Raw genomic sequence first — 8,540 nt, forward strand, 5'->3', positions numbered from 1 at the left:
AAATGTTAGAGTTCTAGTAAATGTGCCCCTATGTTTCACCCATCGAGAAATACAATTCTAAAAATTCCCTAGGAATAAATACAAAGTGGGTGAGTTTTTCCGTGATAATCTTGCTTTTTAATAAATCTGCCCTAAGGGGTGTATCTATTACTAACTGAGTATCAGGCTCAGGGTAATAAAAGCCAAATATGATTGAGTTCTATATCTCAGTTGGATTGAAATTACACTAACATGTTTTTTTTCCAAAAAATAAAAAACTAGTGATAGAAAATGTTTTACAATTACAATTACAATACTGCTATGTACATCTTAGTAAAAGATCATTTTTCAGATGAATTACCATTTTTAAGCTTTAGCTTTTACTGCTACTTACACTTCATGTTAATCAAGATGCCTATAAACTAGAAATAATGACAGATAATTGGCATAACCCCCCATACATAGAGAAATCACATTTACTAAGGGAACATTGTTGAAACTGTATGATGTTTACCTAAAATGTAAAATAAGACACATAAGAAATAAGAGTCTCAGGTATTTTAATATAATCTGGATTTTTTGAATTCAGCCAGTAATCTAATTCCTTATCATAAGCCTTTATTATTCCTCTCCGTCTGTTTTGCATTCTTCACAATTTCCCCTCACCATTTTCCTTGTTGTTACTATAACAGTTTGAGTTGGTCCCTAAGCTCAGCTACTTGACAGCTGCCTAGAACATGTAAAGTGAAACAGCAACAAAAAAAAAAAAACGCATTGGGTGCATCTTCAGGGGCACATATCTTGTGTGGCCTTGGGTCGGTACGGAAGCCCAGAACAGGAGGTAATGGTATGGCATCCATTATACCGAAACCTGTTATCCAGATAAATATAGATTATTTACTGAGACTCTGAATCCAAGTGCAAGAACAATAAGGGGTACAAAGGTGCTTGTGTCTGGAGTCTACCTGGTGAGAGGTGCAGAGCTCAGCACTGATGGGTGCAAGGCAGTCCTGTCCTTAAAGGAGAATGCAAGTCAAAATTGAAAAAGCATACTGCCCAATAGTCATCCTATTGTTTAGTAAAAACGCCACACTTTTTGCTCACCTAATCAAATATTTACTCAGTCACACTTACTTCACATTTTCTAGAACAGGCAGCCATCTCTAAAAAGGTATTCTCCCTTCCTTTCCCTCCTTGCTTCATACTGCACATGTGTTTCATTCCCCCCCTCTGCCAGATCCGCTTCTGATTGGCTGGTGGGCATGTGTAGCTCAGGACAGGAGACAGGATCAAGTTAAACACATGCTCAGAGAATAGGAAAGCTGCCGCTGGCAGCCTACAGGAAGGACAGAGAGATTTCAGTGATGTCACTGTAGTCTTCACACTGCTGTAGGCTGCCAGCACCATATCTCAGAGAAGCAAGCAGGGATCTGGGAATTTAGATATGCAGTAAGTACTTAAAAAGAATGCCTTTAGACTTACTTTTAATTTATATTAACCTTTCATTGTCCTTTAAGGTGGCCCTACACTGTAAAATCCGCTCGTTTGGCGAGGTTTCCAAGCAAGTGGATCTTCTCCCAATATGGGGCGATATAGAGCCAATTTGATCAAATTATCAGGGACCACATCAATGATCCAATGTGGTCCCTGATCCAAACCTGCCCGTTCAAGATCTGGGCAATTTTAGGCAAGATCTGGGTTGGGTAGGCCCATTGGTGGTACTCATACACAGGCAGATAAGACGCTGAATTTGTCTAAAGGACCAATATTGTCAGCTGAAATCGACCCATGCATGGTCACCTTTACCGTGTGCCATAGAAATCATATGCACAGGAATAGGATTTGTTATCTGCAAACCCATTATCCAGAAAGCTCCAAATCATGGGATGGCCGTCTCCCATACACTTAAACATTAAAATGTTTACAAATTAAATTTTTTTAAAAGATTTCCTTTTTTCTCTTATTGGAAGCAAAACAATCCTTTTGGGTTTATTCAATGTTTAAATGATTTTGTAGTAGACTCAAAGTATGGAGAACCATGGAGAAAATACCCCTTATCCTGGGTTCACTTGAACTTGATGGACTTTTAGCCATTTTTAGCCATAATGTTTTATCCCAGGACTCCAGAGTAATTGTGAGAACATACTTTGTTGCAGCCACTGCAATTTGCAAATGCTGCAAGTTTCCCTTCCATTTGTGTTTGAATGCTGTCACTTCTGAATCACTTATTAATTATACAACCCAGGAAACCCTTTCTGAAAGCATTAGTAATTGCTCAATTTACTCCTTGCCCTTGCAAGGCTTTCTTTTCTTCTCCCACAGTGTCAAATAAAGATTGGTACGGTAAATATATTAAAATCAACTGAATAATACATGGTAATTTATAATGCTTGTTGTGCAAGTTCTCTGGTGCTGGTAGACAAGAAAGATGGCAATAGGTTGGCACAACTGGTTTCAGATGCAACAGCTATGCCAACATCTTGCCTCCTCTCTAGAACTAGGTTGATTTAAGAAGCCCATTCACATTTTCAGGGATATCGATGCCATGAGTAGAAAGACGAGACTAAAAAAAAAAACAAAAAAAATCATAGATGTTAACAGCAAACCATGTGTGGGTAATTTTGTTTGTGACAAATATCTTATATCTTTAAATAAGTGGGTTTATTTGTTTTGACTACAACAAATATACATGTGTGTACCGTAGAATTTGATCCATTTTGGCTGCCATTTGGTATGGCCAGTCATACTTCATAACAAACAATCAAATATTTTCGTTTACTCCATCAAATCATTCAGTACATACATGTTTCTTTTCTCTCTGTAATCAGTACTTGATCCTAACTAAGATATAAATAATCCTTATTAGAAGGAAAACAATCCTATTGGGTTTATTTAAAAGTGAACTCCAGCTTTCAAACCAAAGTTTGTTAAAGAGCCCCACTCAACACAGAAACCCCTAATATACCTATCACTGTGATCTGGTCACTCAAAAAGAATCAATAAATACCATTTTGATATGCTGAAGTCTAGCTGCAAAACAGTTTTTCATTTTGCTGCAGCATCATTTGAAACCATGACAGGGGAGGAGGGACTAAAACATTGTTGTTTTAAATTGTAACAATTTCTCCACAGCTTGCAGGCAGCATGCAGGAGCTACATAACCCACAAAGCATTGCACTGTGATGGCATTTCCCTATTGACATCATGTGTGCAGGGATTTGGAGTATGCAGGCTGAGGACAGTCAACTAATGTAAGATTTGATTTGAGTCTCAAAGTAGTCAGCCAGATCAGCAGGAGAACAGGGGGCCAGGCTTAGGTAACTGTTCTAAACCATATTATTACATTACAAATCATGAAAAGGCTGCAAATTGTTTAATAGATGTATATTGCAAAGTTGCTTGAAGTTGTGTTTGGGTAGAGTTCCCCTTTAATATTTACATGATTTCAGTTTTGGAGATCCAAATTACGGAAAGACCCCTAATATGGAAAACCTGTACCAGGTCCTATACCTGCAGTAGAAGCAAATTGCTAACTGGTTGTTATAGGTCAGTGATCTCCAACCAGTGGCTCGGGGGCAACATGTTGCTCACCAACCCCTTGGGTGTTGCTCTCAGTGCCCCCAAACCAGGTAGTTTATTTTTCAATTCCTGACTTGGGGGCACGTTTTGGTTGAATAAAAACAAGATTTACTACCAAATAAAGCCCCCTGTAAGCTGATAGTGTGCATAGAGGCTGCCTAATAGCCAATCACAGCCCTTATTTGGCACCTCCATGAACGTTTATAGTGCTTGTGTTGCTCTCCAAGTCTTTTTACATTTGACTGTGGCTCACGAGCAAGAAAGGTTGGGGACCCCTGTTATAGGTTATAAAGGGGAAAAATCATGAAATTAATAATTCTTAAATAGTTTAAGTTTTTAAGTATGATCCATTAAAAATGTTATACCATTTTTAAAAGATCGCGGTTCTTTCTCTGTTCTGAGATTCACCTTGCCTGCTGCTTCTGACCAGCTCTAGTCTAGTCAAATCTAGATAATTGACAAGTGTGGTCCTCATCTGTTATTCTGTCATTCAAAGTGACAAGGCTGCCTAATGTCTTTTGCAATCTGCATTCTTTCACTTCTGTATTGAGATTGCTATGCCAAGCATAGGCACCAGGGGCAGCAAGTCGTTATTCCTGTCAGATAACAGCATTGAGGGTGCTGCAATTTTATTATTAAACATTGGTGGTCAAAGGGTCTAATTTATTTGCACCTTGCACCCTACCTTGCAGTTTGTAATTTACCCCTTACATCTTGAACTTTCAATCATTTTCAGTAATATCTCTAATAAAGTGCTTGGGTTTTTTGTCATAACAAATGATCATCTTAAATTAAACTAGATTTAGGGAAAGAGTATAGGGACCAGAGGCATGGCCTGATATTATGTAGGCAATATGAGTGGGGGAATAGCACATTCTAAGCTTGTCTATAGACTATACAATAATATGTTCATTTGCATCTGCATTATGCTTAATAGGCAGAATAAAGCAAAGCATTTGAGAAGTTTATGTGTCTGTAATTTTTCCCATGATTGCACCAGAAAATTTCTCAGTGAAATTCATTCAACCCTTTTGTTAGGCTACAACGTGCATTCATAATAATTCTAGCATGCAAAAGTTTGCACATCCGCCACCTGAGCCTCTGGCTGTAGCAGCTATAGAATCAAAATACCTGTGTTTAAAGAACTTATGCATATTTTTGAAGATCTCTATTAAACTATATTCACTTTAACATCTAGAAAAAAATGATTTCCAGATACAGTATGTATACAGTGCTCACTAAAATGATTTATTTAGTGTCCCTGAAACCAGGGGACCTACATTTAAAGAAAAACATCACATTTTGAATGCAAAATGATTTTTCCCAAATTCCCCAAATTTATCCTAAACCTCTGAACCTTACAATACCCACTATAAAAGGTAAGTCAGGAAAGTATGGAAAGTACTACGCAAACCAAATATTTACATAGAGGGCCATTAACTAATGTTCGTATTATTTTTTTTCTTTCGTTTTTTTGAATTCTAAAAGTCGCTGAAAAAAAGTTGCGACTTTTTCAAGATTTACTTTGCAACAAAGCAGCTAAAAAGCCGAATTTGACATTTCGCCATGCTGAGATCACGTAGAAGTCAATGACAGATGTTACTTCCCTTTCCTGTAGGATCCTTCTTTGCTTCAAAACTTTAGAGAGACAATTTTAAAAAGTAGAGGTTTTGGTGCAACAATTAGAAAAAGTTGCAGTTTCGCAACTTTTCTGCAACTTTTTCCAGCAAATACTTTTTCAGTTCGGACTGAATGGCTCTTGGCAGATTTAATTTCCTGAAATTATTTGCTTATTTTTCATTGGGGAAAAAATATTACCTTAAGCTTTGATGAATTGGCCATATCTCTTATTGGCTATCATGTCTCTTTTTGGGTTTTCATACCAATGTGAAATATCACTGATGTCAGGATTAGGCATCCTAAAGGAATAATGGCTTCTCCCCTCAGCCTCCTAACTAGCATGTCATTCAGATGCAGAATGTACCAGGGCTACCCTGCACCCCTTGAAGTTGCAGTCTCCATTTACTGTAGAATTACTATCATGTGGCCATTCCAGCCCGCAGCCAGACCATGGGGAAAATCCTTGCTGAATGAGCACCAAGGGGTATGCTTTTTTTCACCACTTGGTGCTCTTGTACTTATTTCCCTGGGCTTTGGTAAATTTTCCCTAGGGAGTGCTTAAAGTGATAGTGACCAAAAGAAAACCATAGATCCACTCTCCAAATTATTTTTCCTCCTTTCCTCACTAAACCACTTCCTCACTAAACCTATTCTCCTAGTCTCTTTCTTTTACATGCTAGCATCTATTCTTTCTTCTCTTTCTTTCCATTCAGAAATAGGTAATGATAATGAAACAGGCCAAATGGCCAGGGGCAGTAGGGCCCACTGACTGGGAGTTTTCCTGGTATCCTGGTGGGCCAGTTCAGGTTATGCTGAACAATTTTTATTCAAACTTTTCCTTCTGTTAGAAATAGTTACCTTAACTTATCAAACATGACTGTTCTGTGAACCCAACTGCCACTGCCCAACCTATCCATTAATTTTCTCTTGAGTTATGTCACCAGAACTAGGCATATCTATCTTTACAATTTTTTCCTTACTGTAAATCAATGTTGTTCGGTGCGTCTATGAAACATGTGACCTACTTTTTATAATTTCTCTTTCTTTTCCTTTTATTACGATCCCACTGGAAGTTCAGCAGCCCCAGCTGATTTACTCCATGATGCTCTAAGGGGCACCTAATTCCCAAACCTTAGACCACTGCCCTACAGAGGGGCAGCCAATCAATATTGAGCAGGACAGCCAGTGGATACTGAATTTCATAGGGGTCATGATCAAAAGAAGAAAAAGATGCAGAAAAGATCATAAGTAGGTCAAATGGTTCATGGAAGAAAAAAGAGAGGACCTGAAGAGGACACGCTATATATTAGCTTTCACGTGGTCTGTCGCCAGTATCAGCTGTTAAGCTCTTACTTGATGACATCACCGAAACTTAAAGCAAGAAAGATCATTGCTATGGGGTAAGCACCTGAGATTCTGATTGGCTGCCTTTTTCAAAAGGTTTTCAAAGGCAGCAATTGATTACTGAAAAAACAAACATGGCTGCGCTGTTGAACTATAGTATAGTGGATGATACTGGTAATCTATTCACCATGGGCATTTTTTTGCACAAGATATTTATAACCAGTTACAAATAAAAAGGTAAAACACGTTTAAAAAGTGTATATATTTTTAGGTGTCAGTATCACTTTAAGAAAAGCAATAAATCCAGCTACAACAGGTTTATACCTTGGTTATGCCTGAAAAAGAATTTTAAAAAAAACTTTTAAAACAACAGTAACCCTCAATATGTAGTAGAATGACAAAAAGTCTACATTTATAGAACAAACCTTTAACGGTTGTCTTTTACCTAATTAAATGTGTATTGACCCTGAAGATCTCTCCTTTATAAAAAGCTTCAGCAGAGGAGTATCAGCCTGTAAAACCAATGCTTTGATCAAGAAACACTTTTTTCATGATGATGCAGTAGTAACACTTTTTTCACGTTGTAAAAATAGTCTATGAATATTACCTCCTCTTTTAGGTAGCTTAACCTGTTCAAGTTCTAGCCATTTCAACTGTATCTGATTATGGTAACAAGGAGCAAAATGTCATGACCCTGTGGGGCTTCTTGCTTTGTAGTTCCTAATGTTACCTCTATGCTCTTTTATGCTTCTTTCACTGTCCCACATAGGCTAATAATAATATTCATAAACTACTTGTACAACGTGAGGCCATGTGGATTAGAAAATGGAATACCCTTACACCTATGGGTTTAAATGATTACGTGGTGCAGAAGACAAAGCACCAGTATGACAGAAAGCTATTTGTTTCCAGTGTATAATTCCGATTTAAAACTGTCAGTTATGTATTCATTCTGGGGACATTGTTTTTTCTTTAAATATGTTGTGTGCAATAGTACCATCTATGCAACCCTTAGGCTTATTTCATATACAGTATATATCCTTAATTACATAAGTGGTTTTGCCACCCCTACACCAGACACTGCTGAACATGTTGATATCTGTTAAAGAAAGTAATTACTGATGTTCCAAATCCTTGCACTCCATTCTTGATGCTTTGTTTGGGTCCTAATTGTTTAAAAGTCGTTTAAACTCTAACCATGCTATACTGAGTCCAACAAAATGTTCATGTGAACCCTGACACATCTACAGTTGCCTGAGGCTGAGGAGAGAAGTTCTCTCTTTTGCATCAGAGAAAGATAATGTAGGGCAATAGTGATATTTGTGGCATTGTACTCCACCCTCCATGACTCATCTTGGCACTTAGATAACTTTATCGTTTATATTTTCTAAGAGTGCAATGAAGTTTGCTGGCAATGCAAGCGCAGTAAACAAAATGCCAAGGGATTTCCTAGGCATCCCAAAACAATGAATCATTGGGCTTATGAAACTGACCTTGCAAGGTTTCAAAATGTAACTTGCACCAATATGTTCTGCATTATTTAGGAAAATGTACACAAAAGATTGTATAGCTAAACAGAAATGACAATATGCCTAATAAAGTAAACATTTCTAGTTCATAGCTGCTATAAATGTCCCCATGTGTAACAGCCTGTGAGGGATAACAATAATAGCAGCTTGCATTCAACCTAGACATCTAAAGATATGGTAGACGTTTTTATATGTGCTTTGATAAAACAGTAATTAAATCAATTATAATTTTTAGGTTGTTATAAAAGGAATAATTCCCATTAAGTATTATTTAAAGTCATAGGTGGCATTTACCAGTATTTAATCTCTGGAAGTTAAACTACAGCACCATAGAGCCCCATATGACTATTCCGATAACCAAGAGTACTAATAGCTCTAAAAAAACACATGCATGCCCAAATCTTCACATACATGTCAAAATGCTAGTAAAATACCTTAACACCCCTGGCCCTTCAAGGTTTTTAGTGAGATAAGTATTATAATTAGTTG

At 37.4% G+C, this 8,540-nt stretch overlaps 1 non-coding gene across 1 annotated transcript; it reads right to left on the bottom strand.

Moving 5' to 3' along the window:
• Positions 1 to 2,393: 2,393 nt before the first annotated feature.
• mir31a (microRNA mir-31a) lies at positions 2,394 to 2,481 on the bottom strand. Its single transcript, NR_049665.1, has one exon. It is a non-coding gene; the product is annotated as a microRNA mir-31a (primary transcript).
• Positions 2,482 to 8,540: the final 6,059 nt, after the last annotated feature.

Source organism: Xenopus tropicalis, chromosome 1, assembly GCF_000004195.4.
Source record: "Xenopus tropicalis strain Nigerian chromosome 1, UCB_Xtro_10.0, whole genome shotgun sequence".
Lineage (NCBI taxonomy): Eukaryota > Metazoa > Chordata > Amphibia > Anura > Pipidae > Xenopus > Xenopus tropicalis.